The sequence below is a fragment of the Watersipora subatra genome, chromosome 4 (assembly GCF_963576615.1).
Source record: "Watersipora subatra chromosome 4, tzWatSuba1.1, whole genome shotgun sequence".
Lineage (NCBI taxonomy): Eukaryota > Metazoa > Bryozoa > Gymnolaemata > Cheilostomatida > Watersiporidae > Watersipora > Watersipora subatra.
Genome location: NC_088711.1, coordinates 49,948,552 through 49,967,232, shown reverse-complemented (window position 1 = coordinate 49,967,232; position 18,681 = coordinate 49,948,552). Strand labels below are relative to the sequence as shown.

Here is an 18,681-nt window from a genome sequence, read left to right as displayed (position 1 = left end):
TCCTTTATGAACTGATATGTATCTACCCATCGTATCTGATACCCGAGCCCTGGTATCAGATACCTGAGCCCTGGTATCAGATACCTGATATGTGACCCAGGCAGTCAGAATGTACAATCGTGCTAAAACAACATTTTTGAGTTATTTACATATTCAAAATCTGCAATATCTGAGGATTTTAATGCAATTTAAATTTTTTAAATCGGATTATATATGCCCAGGTTATGCAAGATTTAGTAGAGAAGGTCTCACGATGAACTAAAACTGTTGTTTTGAGTTTAGGCAGGATAAGGTTGCCGATTCATGAATCGTAAATCATGGTATTTGTTTACAAATCAAAATGCCATAGCAACAGACCACTTAATCTCAACCTATATTGATGAAACCTGGCATTCTACACATTAAAACCCTGAAAAAGATGATGGTCACATTTTTATTTAAATTTGATTGACAGTTGACCTTCCAAAGGTCAGGGTAAGGTCAGCAATATATGTGGCTAAAAGCTCACCTTCCTGGAGATTTATATTAAAAGGGTATGCTTCAAACTGGGCACTTCTCATCAAGCTATATTGCTATGACTGCATATAATGATAATCCAACGACTTATCAAAATGTTGGAACTGTATTCAAAATTGTCCATCTATACAGAAGGTCATGGTAAGGTCAACGAAAGGTGACCACAGAGGGCATCAAGATGCGGAAATATCAACCCAACTCATCAAGTGACCATTCAATCTAGAGCTATTTTTATGTAGTTTAACACTCACACATTGTAACACAGAGTACACTGCGAAGATTTGTTGTAGCTCATTCAACGGGTTTGCTTGTTATATTAGTGGCAGTTTGTCCCAACACAACCATATCAAATGTGTCCTTCGGTAATCCTTGATACACAGTTCTAACGAGGCTTATTTGTTTAGATGACATAAAACTAGTGCAGAATTCCTTACATTTGCATCTACTTATTAGTTTAATGTCAACAGCTATAATGGGAAAGTTATCAGCAGTGATAGGCTGATCGTTATTCTCTGTAATTTAATTAGTTAGGATGATCGCTGTTACTCTCCTTATCGTTAGCAGCCACATATTGCGTAAGCAGCTGTATTTCTGAGGTTTCCCTATTATCACAATCCTCATCATCGCTTTCACTATAGTCTGAGGCAGCTGACTCAGATTCTAAGTAGAAATACTTAGAATTACATCTAAATTATTAGCGTCAACTAGCCGTAATTTGTGCGACGTTTTATTTTGTTTTAGCCTGAGGCGTTGAAACAGAAAATGGCCACATACACGCGCCCACCCGCAATTAGAGTCTATACTTAAGATCTTGGGTTATGACAATTTCCATAGCAACCACCGATGTGGGTAGATTTAAATGGAAATTCTGGCTTTATGATTGGTCAGACACAAAAATAAACAAGACCACGTGAAAGAGCAGGGTTGAATGCACTATAAACCACTGTTTACTAAAATAGTGACGGGAGTCATATAATAGCATATAGCAAGCGTTGCGCTCTATTGTGAACAATCCAATTACCGCACGATTGTACATTCTGACTGCCGGGGTCACATATTTGAACCATCCACTAGCTAGCCTCAGACAAAATTGATACAATGAAGGCCACCAAGGAATGCATAAGCTTTATTGAACTGTACAACTAAGTTAAAACAGCATTGTAAATCATTACTGATGCTACAAATCACATGTTGATCATGCATTCAGGAAAGTTACTAGCAGGCTATAAAGAGTTCTCCATGACATGAATCTAACCAGATACTATGCATCTCTGAGAGACATCTGTGTCACTGTAGCTGAGCCATTGCGTAAGCTAAAGAATGTACTAGCATGAGACTGAGAAACTATACAAAAGGTTTGATGGGTTCTCTATACGCCTCGGTTAACCAAGTCTTTCACTTGGTATATTCTAACTATCCAATGCTCTGTGGTGTATGCCTCCTCCAACACATCGAGTTCAAAGTCCTTATTACCAATCTCAGCGTTACGTACTCTATCATATCCTGATGGCTTGGCTACAAATTTGCAAAAAAAGATGAAGCAGAGAATGTCATAACAAACTGCACAAAATTGTAAGCATCGCAAAGTTGCTGATTTTTGACCTACTCCGACAAAATAGTACCTTGTTCTGTAGGAGATATACCAACATTCTAATTGTCTATTGTAGTGCCGCCAGCCAGGCACCAACACCGAGCGGTCTGGCTGGAAGATCAAGAAGTAGTGGCATGTATTTTAAGCCAAAGCGATTGTCAGCTCGCAAACAGAATCAAGTTGTCACGGCAACAGGACCGTTCCAGTTGTTATAAACAAACACTATGTTTCCATGGTGCGCAGTGCTTCGGAGTGGCGCCCACTATGAATCACGGAAACGGCGGCTTCGCACTGAAATCACTGCGCACTGATCAGTGCGAAGCCAATGCAAATTCGCAGCAAGGAAACAGCTGCTGCGCAGTGGCTGCGCATAGCTCTCATGCCGTGGAGACGGATTCTTCGAGGGCCATGAACTAGTACAAATGTTATTCCGCTAATCTTGTTTTTATTTATTCTTCCGATCTTCTTTCCCCTATATTTAATTATGGTTCACCTAATCACCCACGAGGATGATTAGGTGATTACTTTCCTAGACTTTGTTATCGATGCCAACACTTTTTGAAAAATAGGTGGCAAGTCCTAAATTAACGTTTAAATAATATATTACTTAAAAAATAATTATTAAAAATATATTACTTTATAAAAAATTGTGTTAAGGTTTGTAAAACCTTGTGAATGTGTATTGTAAATAAAAGTATAATGATGACAGAAGCATAAAAAGACCGTTTCTGACGTTCGGTATCCATAAACGATTCAATTTCTCCATCAGGCGATTCGATTCATACAATTTCTCTTCTCTGCTAATTTGCTGAAAACCACTGTGCAGCATGGAAATGTACAATTCCCTCGCCTTCGGAGGGGGCTGCTTCGCAGTACTGCGCATCATGGAAACATAGTGAAAGTGAGTCCGCTCAGCTACATTTTGCTTAGCTTAACTGACCCCATTATGAGTTAGATTCCAGAGCCTAGTCACATACTCGAGTTACATCACAAAGGAAGATGTCTAGAGGCGATAAGCAGGAGCCAGAACCTACCGTGAAAAGAAGCATATAAAAGCCTGCCTAGATCATTCCAGAAGAGCAGCGCAGGCTCTCTGCATGACTGATAATTGTTGCACACTCATTTGCTTTCATGAATTTATATATATTTAGGCAGAAATATATATTATTTGATGACTAAAGACTCTGTGTGTTTATTTGCATCTCTTGACTGTCTTGTGAAGAAGTAAAGAGAACCAGCAGTTTCCTTCACACCCTCGCAAACTATCGATTTCTCAAACTGAGATATACAAATATCAGTATTGTAGAAACAAATATACACTCACTCTGCTCGGTGTAGACTGAACCAAATCTATAATAACAGAGCTTGTACATGAGGCAATTGAGTAGGGTGGGAGAACCATCTTTGTCAATCCTAAACTCTCCTTGGGGAGTGTAGTAGTCTGCTTCCTTTATGTGAGCGCCCTCTGGTGTTGAGCCGCCAATACGTACCATCCATAAAAACTTGTTGATATCTGAAAAAAGCATTATTATGATTAGTACAAGACATCGGCGTACTACTGTCGTGTTTTAGGGAGGGAGAATGAGGGAGCACGAACAGAGGGTGCGGGAACAACAATGAACCCGAAAGGGAGAGAGCGGAGGGGAAAAAGCGGAGCGGGGGAGAGAGCGGAGGAGCAGGGAGACGAGGAGAAGAAGACGAGGGGAGACGAGTGAGCAAAAGAAGTATGAGTGAAAGAAGTATGAGTGAAAGAAGTGTGAGTGAGAAAAGCGCGAGTGAGAAAAGCGCGAGTGAGAAAAGCGTGAGTGAGAAAAGCGTGAGTGAGAAAAGCGCGAGTGAAAAAAGCGTGAGTGTGAAAAGCGTCAGTGAGAAAAGTGTGAGTGAGAAAAGCGTGAGTGTGAAAAGCGTGAGTGAGAAAAGCGCGAGTGAGAAAAGCGTGAGTGTGAAAAGCGTCAGTGAGAAAAGTGTGAGTGAGAAAAGCGTGAGTGTGAAAAGCGTGAGTGTGAAAAGCGTGAGTGAGAAAAGCGTGAGTAAGAAAAGCGTAAGTGAGAAAAGCGTGAGTGTGAAAAGCGTGAGTGTGAAAAGCGTGAGTGAGAAAAGCGCGAGTGAGAAAGGCGCATGTGAGAAAAGCGTGAGTGAGAAAAGCGTGAGTGAAAAAAGCGTGAGTGAGAAAAGCGCGAGTGAGAAAAGCGCGAGTGAGAAAAGCGCGAGTGAGAAAAGTGTGAGGGAGAAAAGCGCGAATGAGAAAAGCGTGAGTGTGAAAAGCGTGAGTGAGAAAAGTGTGAGTGAGAAAAGCGTGAGTGAGAAAAGTGTGAGTGAAAAAAGCGTGAGTGAGAAAAGCGTGAGTGAGAAAAGCGTGAGTGTGAAAAGCGTGAGTGAGAAAAGCGTGAGTGAGAAAAGCGCGAGTGAGAAAAGTGTGAGTGAGAAAAGCATGAGTAAGAAAAGCGTGAGTGAGAAAAGCGTGAGTGAGATAGGAGTGAGTGAGAAAAGCGCGAGTGTGAAAAGCGTGAGTGAGAAAAGCGTGAGTGAGAAAAGCGTGAGTGTGAAAAGCGTGAGTGAGATAGGAGTGAGTGAGAAAAGCGTGAGTGAGAAAAGCGTGAGTAAGAAAAGCGTGAGTGAGAAAAGCGTGAGTGTGAAAAGCGTGAGTGTGAAAAGCGTGAGTGAGAAAAGCGCGAGTGAGAAAAGCGCATGTGAGAAAAGCGTGAGTGAGAAAAGCGTGAGTGAAAAAAGCGTGAGTGAGAAAAGCGCGAGTGAGAAAAGCGCGAGTGAGAAAAGCGCGAGTGAGAAAAGCGCGAGTGAGAAAAGTGTGAGGGAGAAAAGCGTGAATGAGAAAAGCGTGAGTGTGAAAAGCGTGAGTGAGAAAAGCGTGAGTGTGAAAAGCGTGAGTGTGAAAAGCGTGAGTGTGAAAAGCGCGAGTGAAAGAAGCGTGAGTGTATAAAGCGTGAGTGATAAAGGAGTGAGTGAAAAAAGCGTGAGTGAGAAAAGCGTGAGTGAGAAAAGCGCGAGTGTGAAAAGCCTGAGTGAGAAAAGCCTGAGTGAGAAAAGCGCGAGTGAAAAGCGTGAGTGTGAAAAGCTTGAGTGTGAAAAGCGTGAGTGTAAAAAGCGTGAGTGAGAAAAGCCTGAGTGAGAAAAGCGCGAGTGAAAAGCTTGAGTGTGAAAAGCGTGAGTGTGAAAAGCGTGAGTGTGAAAAGCGTGAGTGTGAAAAGCGTGGGTTAGAAAAGCGTGGGTGAGAAAAGCGTGAGTGAGAAAGGAGTGAGTGAGAAAGGAGTGAGTGAGAAAAGCGTGAGTGAGAAAAGCGTGAGTGTGAAAAGCGTGAGTGAGAAAAGCCTGAGTGAGAAAAGCGCGAGTGAAAAGCGTGAGTGTGAAAAGCGCGAGTGAGAAAAGCCTGAGTGAGAAAAGCCTGAGTGAGAAAAGCGCGAGTGAAAAGCGTGAGTGAGAAAAGCGCGAGTGAGAAAAGCGCGAGTGAAAGAAGCGCGAGTGAGAAAAGCGCGAGCGAGAAAAGCGTGAGTGAGAAAAGCGTGAGTGTGAAAAGCGTGAGTGAGATAGGAGTGAGTGAGAAAAGCGTGAGTGAGAAAGGAGTGAGTGAGAAAGGAGTGAGTGAGAAAAGCGTGAGTGAGAAAAGCGTGAGTGTGAAAAGCGTGAGTGAGAAAAGCCTGAGTGAGAAAAGCGCGAGTGAGAAAAGCGCGAGTGAGAAAAGCGCGAGTGAGAAAAGCGCGAGTGAGAAAAGCGCGAGTGAGAAAAGCGCGAGTGAGAAAAGCGTGAGTGAGAAAAGCGCGAGTGAAAAAAGCGCGAGTGAAAGAAGCGCGAGTGAGAAAAGCGCGAGCGAGAAAAGTGTGAGTGTGAAAAGCGTGAGTGAGAAAAGTGCGAGTGAGAAAAGTGTGAGTGAGAAAAGCGCGAGTGAGAAAAGCGCGAGTGAGAAAAGCGCGAGTGAGAAAAGCGCGAGTGAGAAAAGCGCGAGTAAGAAAAGCGTGAGTGAGAAAAGCGTGAGTGAGAAAAGCGCGAGTGTGAAAAGCGCGAGTGAAAGAAGCGTGAGTGAGAAAAGCGTGAGTGAGAGAAGCATGAGTGAGAAAAGCGTGAGTGAAAAAGGAGTGAGTGAGAAAAGTGTGAGAGAGGGAGGAGTGAGGAGAGAGACGAGTGGGAGAGAGATATGAGAGAGATGAGTGAGAGAGATGAGGGAGAGAGAAATATGAGCAAGAGATCGAGAGAGAGGTGTTTGAATGAAAGCCCATTTCAAGAAAGAGCACTTACCATCTGAGGAATATCCAGTGAGACCACCAAATATAACAAGCACATATCCCACATCCAACTCTCTCATGATTTCATAGGCTTTATCTTCATGTGATGACATTGCCTGCATGACAAAGAATTGGACGCAACATAGTAAATGGGATCATACTGTGTGGTCAAGTAATAGATCTCTCGAATGTCTCATAAATGAAAGAACAAGCAAAGTCAATCCTAAGATGCCTACCTGCCCAACTCTGGATATGTGAGTGTTGTTCCAAGTATTGTTGTCTACCAAAACTGTTCGATTAGCCATAGCTGTTATCTGATATCCGTAATCCCACCAAGACATAATCTTTGCATCCTAGACAGAAAAGTAAGTGCGTATATAAACTTAGCGAGAGAGAATCTAATGACTAGCCAATGAACAACTAGCACACATTGCAAAGGAAGGAGGCAAGTTCTAGAAGACTAAACTAACAAAAAAGTGAATGAAAAATTATTAACCAGCGTGAGTGTTCAAATGAACAACAACAGGCGTTGTTAACGGGTTCATAGTTGGTATTGGAATAAAAAAAGTAAATATCACTTTAGCTACAATGTTATTCAACAAGAGTTAGCAGGACACGATTGAACATTTGCTTGCTATAGAATCACTAACTATTACAGTGAAGAGCATCCTTGTTACCTCTGGAGTGTTTTGCCTCAGCCAGTAGTAAGCTTCCCTGAAGTCATCAAATATAACACGGCCACCATCGCCTGATTTGGCGGAGAGAACGATGGAAGGACTGGAGTAGGCCTCTGAAGTGACCCAGGTGCAGTGAAAAACGTAGGTGATGAGGAAAAGGGTCATGGTGAAAACTACAGCAGTAGCCACCTTGAAAAGGAAACAACTCCTCAATAGGTACAAGCCATTGAAACAGAGCTCATAGAAAATGTTGAACTGATCAGTTTAACCAAGCGCTAATTTCTAAGTAGTTTTCTTCTCGCTAACAATGGTGATGGTTTCAGAAAGTACTCCTTTTTGAAGTCACATCTAGTTCCGTCGGTAACTAAAGCATGTAGATCTGTAGGCATGATATAGTCATACATCAACATTTTAAAAGTATTACATACAAGCTACTGAGAACCCTCCGTTGACCCACCTCATTTTTAAATGGGTAGTTGAGTTCTCCAACCGTCTTTTTAGACGTCTTTTTACTGGATGGTTCAGATTTCTTTGACCCAAAGATTGGATCCATATTTTTCATGTACAATGAAAGGGTGGTGGAGACCCCGATGCCAGCGAGGATGCACATAACAGGAGCCAAGACCAACATAAGACGCACCATTACTTCCTACAGTGGCAAATACAAACAGCATTATTAGTTCTGTTAAAAATATTTTTGGTAAAATAAATGAATCACTTGAAATCATAGAGCAAACAGAATATCAAGCAAAACAGTAGGAAACAAAGTCATAATGACAGCTAAGAATCTCACCCCAAAATAAATACTTGTAAGGCCGTACATAATAATAAAAATGTTGGCATCCGTGAGCCCACTGAAGCAGAAGTACATTCCGGCTACAAAAGAAATAACTTTATAAAGTCAGGCACCAACCACGGAGATGAAAACGCGTGGTCCAAAGTTATGGAAAGTATTACTTTTCATAAACTACTTCTTTTACTACTCATTAACATATTCAATTCACGATCAGGTTAAATATAAAACTCAATTTGGAAAGCGTAACCCCTCCTTAAGCTACCTTGACCTTATATGTACCCAAAGATCATAACATGGTCCTTATATTATAGTTTTTGGTCTTCATGCTGGGATCACCAATATAAACAGCTATAAAACATCAAAATTCCATACATGCAAAAATGTTCTAGGATAACATTTTCTTACCTGGAAACATAAAAACGAGCATTTGTAAGTCAAAATAGAATGAGCTCCACGCTGTAGGCTGATGCTCAGAAACTGAAGCTATGATGGGAATGTTGTTCTTGGCGTAAGATGGGTCAAGCAGTGAGTAGAACCTGCCGGTCCAAGGAGAGATTTTACCTAAACAATTATCAGATGTCTGTGTGAGCAATACTAAAAAAATTAAGCACAGCATATTCTTAAATTACTGCTAGCAGAAGCTGTGTATGTTTTTTAGAACATTTTTGTGCATACAATGTCTCTGTGATCGTTGCTGAACACGTCTGAGGCCAATGGAATGTTAACTTTGATGACTGGACATGCTTAGTTACAGAGAGCAACTCAAGACTTGATACTATTCCTGCCAACACCAATTGCCTTTTCTGGTTATGGAACCTATAACCTCTTGCTCACAGGTCAGATTCTCCAGTATGAATACAGACATGAGTGTTTACTTTTACTTTTTGCTTAAACCAACTATGAAAGAACAACTAAATAAAAATGTATATATCATAACTATATTTAAATATTATGTAGATATGTTTGCTATGTATTTACTGTGAAGACCACATTTAGCCTCCATTTCACTCTAAGTTTACATTAGCTCTTCAAGTTGATTTATTTTCAAGCAGTAAAAATCTTTTTACATAAGACGGATGTAAAAGACAACTTTTATATAACAGGACATTAAGTTCATTAAACTAATGGCTGTTTGTAGAGAGAAATAAAAGCTTACGATGTACATGAGTTACTCTAGTCAATATTGAAGCCTGCATAAAAAGACAATTCATAAACAGAGTTTTACATATAAACAAACTAGTGAGAGACGGTGTGACAGATTTAAACTTCTACAATTACATTTTATAACAAACAATACCTGTAGCAGTGAGCAGTCCCCTATGACCAACGCTGTTCCTCCAACAACAGTCACTATGGTTCTGAGCAGAAGGGTGAACTGGTCATATGTTATATGGGTTCGGACATAGTCGACGAACGCGTAAATCTGACAGAATCCAAACACGCCGAATGCCTATTAAGGAAGTGATAAAAACGTGATTAGCTATTAGAAAGATGAATTTCTGTGCTTATGTGTTACTGTGAATATAATGTGACCATGGAAATGTTCCAATATCATTATAGTTTGTAAACAGTATTAGGACAAGGTATAGTACAACTGCAGTGTTTTAATAAGAGGACAACTCCGACATCACAATAATTCATCAAAGTTGGATACTGTTTACTCCTCAATAAGGCATATGTATGCTAAAAAGCTGTACTACTCGGCGTTGTCCGGGGACTAAAAAAGTCTTTGGACAGAAAACTTATTGGTATTTAACATATAACAACATTTGCAATTGCTAGCTAGATGCTTGGCGTTGCCCGGGTATTAAAAATCAGCTTATAAACAATGAGAAGTAATTGTTACTTGCTATTACCTGCCACTTGCTATTAGCCTGGCCCATTGCCAATGACTAATTTGAGTAAGCTTACTAATAAGAGCTAACTATTTGCTCTCACGATTAAGTGTAAAATTACGCCACCGCTATCCATGTCGTTGCGTCATTATGTTGCGTCGTAATGGAGAACGGTAGAGTAATTGCTTCTATATGACAGCATATATTGCCTAGCGAATCTATCAAACTCATGTGGCTTGGTTAGTAAGGTGTCAGACTAGTGAATAAGGGGTTCCGAGGTCACATCATTTGCGATACAGATTCTTTATTCCAAGATTATATTAGCTATAGCTGGGCATGCACACATACACACGACCAACTTTGAGAAATATATCTATATACATACTTTTCAAAGTTGTCTGTCGTTTGTTTTCAAGTATGTCCAGCTATAGCTATCAAAATCTTGGAATTAAAATTTCACCTTTTGCTGGATTTACACTCACAAAGATTGTGATTACAGTTTTGCAATCCTATTATCTAAATGTAACTACGAGGCCCTGAACACTCTTGCAATAAATGGCACATACTACATAACGGATGCATCCTTTGTTTTCATATAAAAACGGCGTACTAAATTTAACTCTATGAACTCTTTTACCTCTATGACACACGATGCTTTTTCATCCTCGTCGTATTAGGGTTAATTTGTTTTCGGCAAACGAAAATAACAATAGATTTTCTCAAATTTAAAATTTGGTGATTAAACTCTATTAACTCTATGAAACACGATGCTTTTTTTGCATTTTTGTGAAATTCTATTTCGGACTTTTCATAAGGTTTAATTGCTAAATTACGGTGAAGGTCAATACTTTTCATGTGGACAATTATATTATTCCAAGTAGGAATGGCCTCTACATTATCTCATCGTTCCGTCAGACAAAGACAGTACATTATCTTATTTTTACATTTTTACCAGTATTGAGAAGTAGCAGTATCGTCATATTCAGAGTTTTGATAGTTGCTTGTGGAGCAGTAACTTTTTAAGCACACACTTCTATGCAAGAATTGCTATTATGAATTCAAAAATTCCGAACATTTATTTAGTTTTCTCAGTTCGTATTAATTGTATCATGACCAAATCATCTCTTATTGTAATTGTAGCAAGACAGACTTAAGTTAGCTACTGCTTGCTAATTATTTTGCATTTACATTTAAACCCTTTTATAGTAGTTTTATATTTTAAATTTGTTTTACCTTCACAAAAGTTTTTGCTCAATAGATGAAATTTATAAGTTGTTTGACAAAGTTTGAAGACCTTTGCAATTGTTTTTATTTTCTCTGTTAATTTATATCGATTACACAAAACACTTTTCGAAAGATATTTAGTTTGAAATTTAGAATGGTAAATTTTGTTGTACGTTGCATACAAATAAATCTTCTTTTCAAAAACTTTTTATTACCCGGGCTACGCTGGGTTCTACAGCTAGTCTATATGTATATTTTTCAAACTTTGTCGTCATTGAGTGTGTCCAGCTACAGCTATTAAAATCTTGGAATAAAGACTCCACATCGCCAAAGATTTGATCTCGGAACTTCCAATTTATCAGCTCGACGCCCTACCAATTTAGCCACACAAGCTTGATGGAATCGCTAGGCGATATATGTCGGTATATGGGAGCAAACGGGCTACTGCTTTTGATCATGACGAAAAATCGTGGCCGTAAGTCACGGAGAGGGGTACTTCTTATTGGTCAGCTTGCTCAAATTGTACATTGGCAATGTGCCAAGCTGATAGCGAGTGACAGGCAACTCTCATTGTTTATAAGCTGATTTTAATATGCATACAACAACGGCTAGCCCGGCTAGTTTATAGATAAATTAAAAACTAGACTAACAGGATGTATCTTAAAGGTTGACTTGCAAAAAAGTATACATTAGTTATTTGGTATCAAAAAGTTCACCATGTTTTACTCTGCAATGTTGTAGGTTCAAAATACAGTGCACCCTCGAGATACGATTACCCTGATATACGATTTTTTCACCTTACGAAGTCAAACATTGTGATATCTTCACCTCGCTATACGAATTTTATTTCACCATACGAATTGGAGAAAAGTTTCGCCCGAGTTAAAATTTGGCCGTCGGTGTGCTCATAACACACGTCGAAATAAAAAAAGACACCGAAATATCGTTTGCCGAAAACATTCTTAGAACGTTTAGAAGAGACACGATGATCGACTTCTCTCATATCCGCGTGGAAAATTTCGTGTAAAATGCACAAGCGAGAGCAAATATTCATTTGTAGCGTTATTATAGCTTTTGCTATAAACTTTTAAGTCAGCATACGTATATAACTACAAGTATCTACATTTAATTCGTTATCTATGGAATCTGAGACCGATCCAAACGTTACAAAACGAAGGAAAATTGATTTCTATGTCAACAAAGTTGGATGTCGTAAATGAGAAGGGACCCGTATTATTAACATTGTCAAGGAATATGATCGCAACCAATCAGCATTTGCAATTATTATTAAAACAAGAACTCCATTAAAGCAAGCACAAGAAAGAGCTTCCGACTGAAGATTTGAATGAGCTAGGTCATGCACGCGATCAGCATTTAAAAGGAGCAACCATTTAGTAAAGGCAAGGATGTAGAAGATACGGAAAACCCCACATTCGCAGAAATATTTTAAGTGTTTAATTTACTGATGTGGACTGGTACATTAAAACAATGCATGTATAATATATATTATTTATCTCTTGTGTGGCATGTTTTTCATATTTTAGTCATTTTATTTGTTTCCTTTTGGTTTTATGTTTTATTCTCTTGTTTAACCATGTCTTTGCATATGGGCTTGTTATCTTCTACGTGAATACAATTCATCGTATGTATGTATGTAACGCATATAACTAGCTACTCAGGATAGTTGAAGCATCCACATTACTTTCTGAAACTTGCTAAAGCCCTGTCCCCCCTAGGGTATAAATACGTACAAACTTTGTATGTATGGTTACATTGATTCTTGTGCACATTTCATACAAGACAAACTACTGTACCACATTCTCTGGATCCTTTTACAAGTGCTAGCTAGCAATTTTCTGCATTGCACCATCAATTTTTTCGTAGAAAAGGTAGAAGAATTGGACAGGAATGGACAACTTCTTTTAGCCTACTAAAAAATTCCAATTCATTACGTTTTAAATTTATTTTCAAGTGTACAGCACCATAATTTGCATTGATACGCTTTTGCCTCATCTCTGCTTTACTCGCTACATGTACCAGCTAAAGCCACGTTACTCCAAAGGTATGTACGTCCTGTATAGAAAATAAAATTTTATTTTTCTTTTCGGTAGCCATTAAATGGTCAAGTGTGCGAGGGGCCGCTTTCTATAACTTCATCGCTCGGCCTTATTGATTTAGGTTGAAAAAGGTTTTAAACAGATAGGCTAAAGTTTATAGTGAAAGTGAAGATATGAACTGCTGAAGGATAAAATTTTGTGATAAAAAGTTGATACATACTAAAACTTAGTTTTAAGTGTAGGTTTAGCAAGCTAAACTTACTTGAAGTGAATTCAAAGTTTATGTTTTGCGTACCTTTTGAAGGCAAGAACTCCTTACCGTACGTACTGCATTTGGTACACACATTATAATATTGCGTTTTATTGCAGATCGTAACCATTAAAATACACTAAATACAATACAGTCACTGTAGGTAACTATAATTACTAAAGTTAACATACTATTTTGTTGCTAATTGTCAATATGTACACATTTTTATAAAAAAAATGGACGACTTTTACCAGGGAGTGTTTGCATTGTTTAATTACAATGGTCTCTATACCCGGATATACGAATTTTTCACCATACGATGCCAACCCTGGAACGAATTAACATTGTATCTCGGGGGTGCACTGTATGTGGAACTGCGATTAAAAGCTCGTAGAAGATGAAAAACAAACAGTTAATCACAGCCATCACGAAAACAGCCGTAGATTGGAACCCCTCTCAAAACAGCTCAAATATGACGTAGTTGAACCCGATGTGCTTCTGTTAACACCTTCATGCGACCTCATTAGTCAAAATACTTTCACGAATAAACTTCACGCATTCAATAAAACCATGTCTATTGTCTTTAGGCATCTATTTCGTTATCATCGTAATGCTGTCACTTTGAGCACTGATATCTCAAAACCTGGCCTAAAAATCAGTTTAATTTTTTACTCTTAGCTGGAAGGGGCGTACCATCCTTTGATAAACATGAGGAGCCTGTTGGTCACCTGTGCTGATCAAAAAATGCACATTGTAAAAATTGCTTGACCCATTTTGTGGGAAATATGGGTCACATGATAAGATTATGACTAGATGATTATACAAGGCTGAAAATAAACTGTTAAGTAGTGAGCATGTGTATGTATATTTGATGATGGCTTTTTGGTAGAACCCAAAGTGTTAGTCCTAAACTAGTGCTCCGAGACGTTTTATATTGTGCCTTTAATCGGCTTTTCATTTCGGGTGATAACACCGTGTGTCAAAACAATAACCACGTCGAGTTGAGTACGTCATCAAAATAAGGGATTCCAACCTACAGTCGTTTTTTAACTGTTCGTTTTTGAGCTTTTAGGAGCTTGTTATCACATTTCCACATATTTTGAACCTACCACACAACAGAGTAAGACATTGTTAACCTTTTGATATAAAATAACTGTAATGTAAATTGTTGAAGCCAACCTTTAGGATACCAATTACTAATTTTTGTATAGCAAACCTGATCTTAACCCTTTTACTGCCATTCATGTAGAAATTTAGCTTTTGGCCTACTGCCAGCCATTTTACTGAAAGTTGCTGATTTTTGAGCATGATACATACTCATAATTTTTCAATTTTAAACATCGTTTAAGAAAAAATTGTTACAAGTATAATCTATATTGTTAACTGTTTTAAATGTTTACAAACATCACTATGCAAAAATTGTCAATATAGCTATACTACATAGCTTGCTAAAGCTACATGTATGTGCAGCTATAATTTTGTGGCTATATTATATAGCTTGCTAAAGCTATGTGAAAGTATAATTTTGAAAATGACATCTTGTTGCAACACTAATATTAATTTCATCGTCGTCAGAGCTATTGCTTTCATTATTTGTGTAATCATTAAAATCTGAATCTGAATCGGCCATAATGCCATCAACATAAGCTTTTTAATTTTTTGACTTGGGAGGTACTTGAGGGAACCATGTAACAATAAATATTTTGAACATTAAAAATAAAAAATGGGCATTTTTGAGTTGGAAAATCCCAAACAAAGATTCAAAATTGCTTCGCAAATTTAGGCTAACTTTATAGAGACATTTCCGAACAATACTGTCAATACCATAAAGGTACTAAAGGTCGTTGGCTATGTTGTCAACGAATAATAAAATTAGGTTACTATGCAATTGCCAGAAAATTCGCACACGACAGTCAACCATAGATTTCGCATAAATGCGCATACGGCAGTGAAAGGGTTAAGGAATAATTGTATGCAGCAAACTTCAACCACTCTCAAAGTCAACTAGTTTCACTATATCATATCTTATGCTATCATATTCTAGCTTATGATCAGACAACTTCTGAATGTTTAAAACAATTCAAGTTTAACACTTTAACACATGCGCTCCAGATAATTCAGGGAAATGTTTACTTATCTGATTCACCTTGGATTCATAGTTCCGCTGGGTTTTTTTGTACTTCCAGTATATATAGGATTAAAATTTTGTTGTCTGTGCATATACAATTGTTTTGTGTGTATACAATGTTAATATAAATTCATAGCTTCAAGTCCATTAGACTACTCGTTCTTGAGGCATACACTGTATAAGCAACCTCACTTATGTGCAAGTTTCTGTAATGCTGTTGGTCTTTGCTAAGCATTTGCTAACCGTTCATTTACAGTGTATGGCCAAAGATATTTGCCGTTAAGCACTGAATATTCTTGTAGATTGCTTATGAAATAGTGAGCAACAAGCCGTACACGCCAATTAATCCCTCATCAATAAGATTTATAGAGGAGTCCTACAGAAGGACCAGCAAAGCTCCAATTAACTTGTCATCAGGTAGACCTACACGAGATGGTGGAAAAAAGAGCTGACAGAGGTATTATTAAAAACATTGCCCAAGCTCCCACAGACTCCGGAGACTTTTAGTCAACGCTATACGTGAACTCCGATTTACCTCAGAACACAGGACTAAAGTGAACGGAGTACCTCTGCTGAACCCACGTAGCAAGAAAACCGCACTTCTCCGCTGGAAATGCCTAAATCCGTGTCTGGCGCATGACAAACGGATTTTGTCGCAACATAATATTTTGTTATGAAACAAATTTTGTTGCAACATCATATTTTTGTTATGAAACTATTTTACGTCAGTCTGAAGTTAACCAATGGAGTTACATGTTATTTTAAGCACATATATATACAGAATATTCACCTTGATTATAAAAGAGAGAAGTTTGTCATCTTTTCTACATTCAGTAACCTCGGAAGCACCTTTGCTGATACACTTGTACTCATAGCTATATTCACTCTTGTGCATTCACGAACTCTTTGCCAAAGCTACTCGCAGTTCAGGCAAGTGACTCTTTGTTATGATACAGCCTATGGGCAGAGTTATATTTTTCAAAGTGGTGGGAATTTTCTCTTTTATTTTATACTATGCTTTGCAACATTTGTAGTATATCTTATACATCTTGTTCTTTACTCTAATAGATAACATTTGATAGTGGGGTAGATACAACCAACCTCATCTCGTTTCTTTATTTGACATGGTAATCAATTCAAAATCAGTGTGGTAGATGCAACTCCATTTGATAGAACTTGTCACAAGATAAATTAGCATGCTGGTCTAAAATGAGTGATTCATTCTAATGAGAAAATAGCACAGGACTCAGTGTTGCCTCGCAGACTATTCTGCATGAATTGGACTCAGTTTGCTGGTATTTTAAGTCTAGACAATTGCACTTAGAACCCAGATTTGCTCTTCAGCACACCATGTCTAAAATTTAACAAACTGGGCGCCCGACAATTGAGCAACACAATTCTATTGGTGTGGTGGAGACAAATCTGAAGTGAAAACTTATTACAGATTTGGTGGTCAATGACCGAGGCATGCAAATATGTTTGTTTGGCAACACTGAAGCTTTAACCTTGTAGAGTAAGCTGTTAGCAGTAAGCGTAGCCGATAATTATCAATTAATTATTCTAGCTAGAGGGGCGCGACTCCAGTGTCATAAAGAATTACTAGAGCGTGAGTAGAATGTTTGTTTACATTCTTTTGAGGGAAAATTCCAACACTTTGAAAAATTGCATGCTAAGCTTGAAACTAAGCTGTGGCAGGCTGTGGTGTGCATTATTGTGAGCAAGCAATTTTGCGCATCACCAACTCTAGCGTGGTTATAGAAGCAAGCAGAGGAATATTAAATTAGTGCAGAGCTGAAGATGAGATTTTATTGAGAAAAACTGAGTTTTGAGATTACAGGCCTATGAGAAATTATGTACGCGTACACGAGAGAAAATACAGAGAGGAGATTAAAATTCCTAGGAGATTATAGGAATACTGAGATTAATCGCAGTTGTGGGACTACACTGCTTGAGAAAAGATAACTTTAGCTAATGAGAAAAAAAGTTCTGTTTTAGAGAACCAGAGATTTTACCTATCCCAGCTGCGAGACTTATGCTGGTTGAGGAGAATGCTAAAATGCAGAGATGAGATTGAAATTCCTAAGAGATTATAGGATTATTGAGACTAACAATTCAGCAGTTGGGCGACTTACACTGCTTGAGAGAGAATAACTTCAGCTAATGAAAAAAAAATTCTAATTTTTAGAATTAGAGAACATTTTTACTGCAGTGAATTAAAGCTCTGCTTGCTATCTACACCACCAGCCTAGGGCTGTGTTAGTACAGGTTTTGCTTGGGTTGTGCGGTTGGGCTAGCCTCAGTGAGTCGGGGAGACACAAATTGTTACTAGATATGAGATAGCAGCTTTACTTATCGAGATGCCTACACCTATTGTTATGTTTCAGTACTGAGCTTGGAAAAGAGCTTAGAAAAGAGCTTGGGAAAGAGCTTGAAAAGGAGCACGCGTAGAAGACTCTCAGAAAAAAAATTCGTAGCTTGGAAAAGAGCTACAGCGATCCAACTTTAAATTTAACCTTCAACCCTAAACTTGCAAAACCAGGTAACCTTTTTACCTATTTCCATTAAACTGTGAAAAAGCAGTTTGTGTGGGCCGTGACTAGGGCAGTACTACAAAATTCACCCCATTTTATTGCATGAGCACTCTGGAGGAGGAAGCTCCATCCGATCGAGAAGTGCGAGCTGAAGAGAGAGATCGTCGTCGACTAGCAGAGGAAGTGCTTGCCCTGCAACAGGAACTGCGTGAGCACCAAAGAAGACAGATGGCCGATCTTGCAGCACATTTGGATGGAAGCTTTCCCAAGTACCATGGAGACCCAGCTACCGATGGCAGCTTCCGGAGTTTCCTCAGCGACTACAAAATGGCCTGTGACCGTTTTGGCTTCAATGACGCCAAAGCAGCGCTGTGGTTGACCAATAGTCTAAGAGGGCATGCGCTTAAAATCTACAAAGAGAAAGTGAGAGAGAATGCTGATTTGAAAGAGAACTACAATGACCTCACTAAAGCCTTAAATGACTACTTTCAACCTCTCACCGATGGCAAGAAGTATGGCACTGGCGCATTCCACCTACGCACTTTAATGCCAGGTGAAAGTGTGGTGCACTACTTCGATGACCTGCAGCGCCTTGCAGGAGAAATTTGCCCAGATGAGCAGCGACCAATGGCAGATGACCAGCTAATGATGAAATTTATAGGAGGCTTGCCCAGATACCTCCAGGAGACGATAATTCCAAAGGACCCAGAAAATTCAAAGGAAGCATTGAAGTTAGCAGTAAAAGCACAAGCGCAGAGAGAGTTCTTGCAAAGAGAAGGAACAGCTCCTGTGCATGCAGTAGCCACCAGCTCACAGCAGGAGGCACTGTTGGAGAAGATGG

The 18,681-nt window shown here is 38.9% G+C and overlaps 1 pseudogene; it reads right to left on the bottom strand.

The window, feature by feature from the left end:
• Nucleotides 1-1,645: 1,645 nt before the first annotated feature.
• Nucleotides 1,646-18,681, bottom strand: part of LOC137395051 (dolichyl-diphosphooligosaccharide--protein glycosyltransferase subunit STT3A-like) — a 349,554-nt pseudogene continuing 332,518 nt past the window's right edge.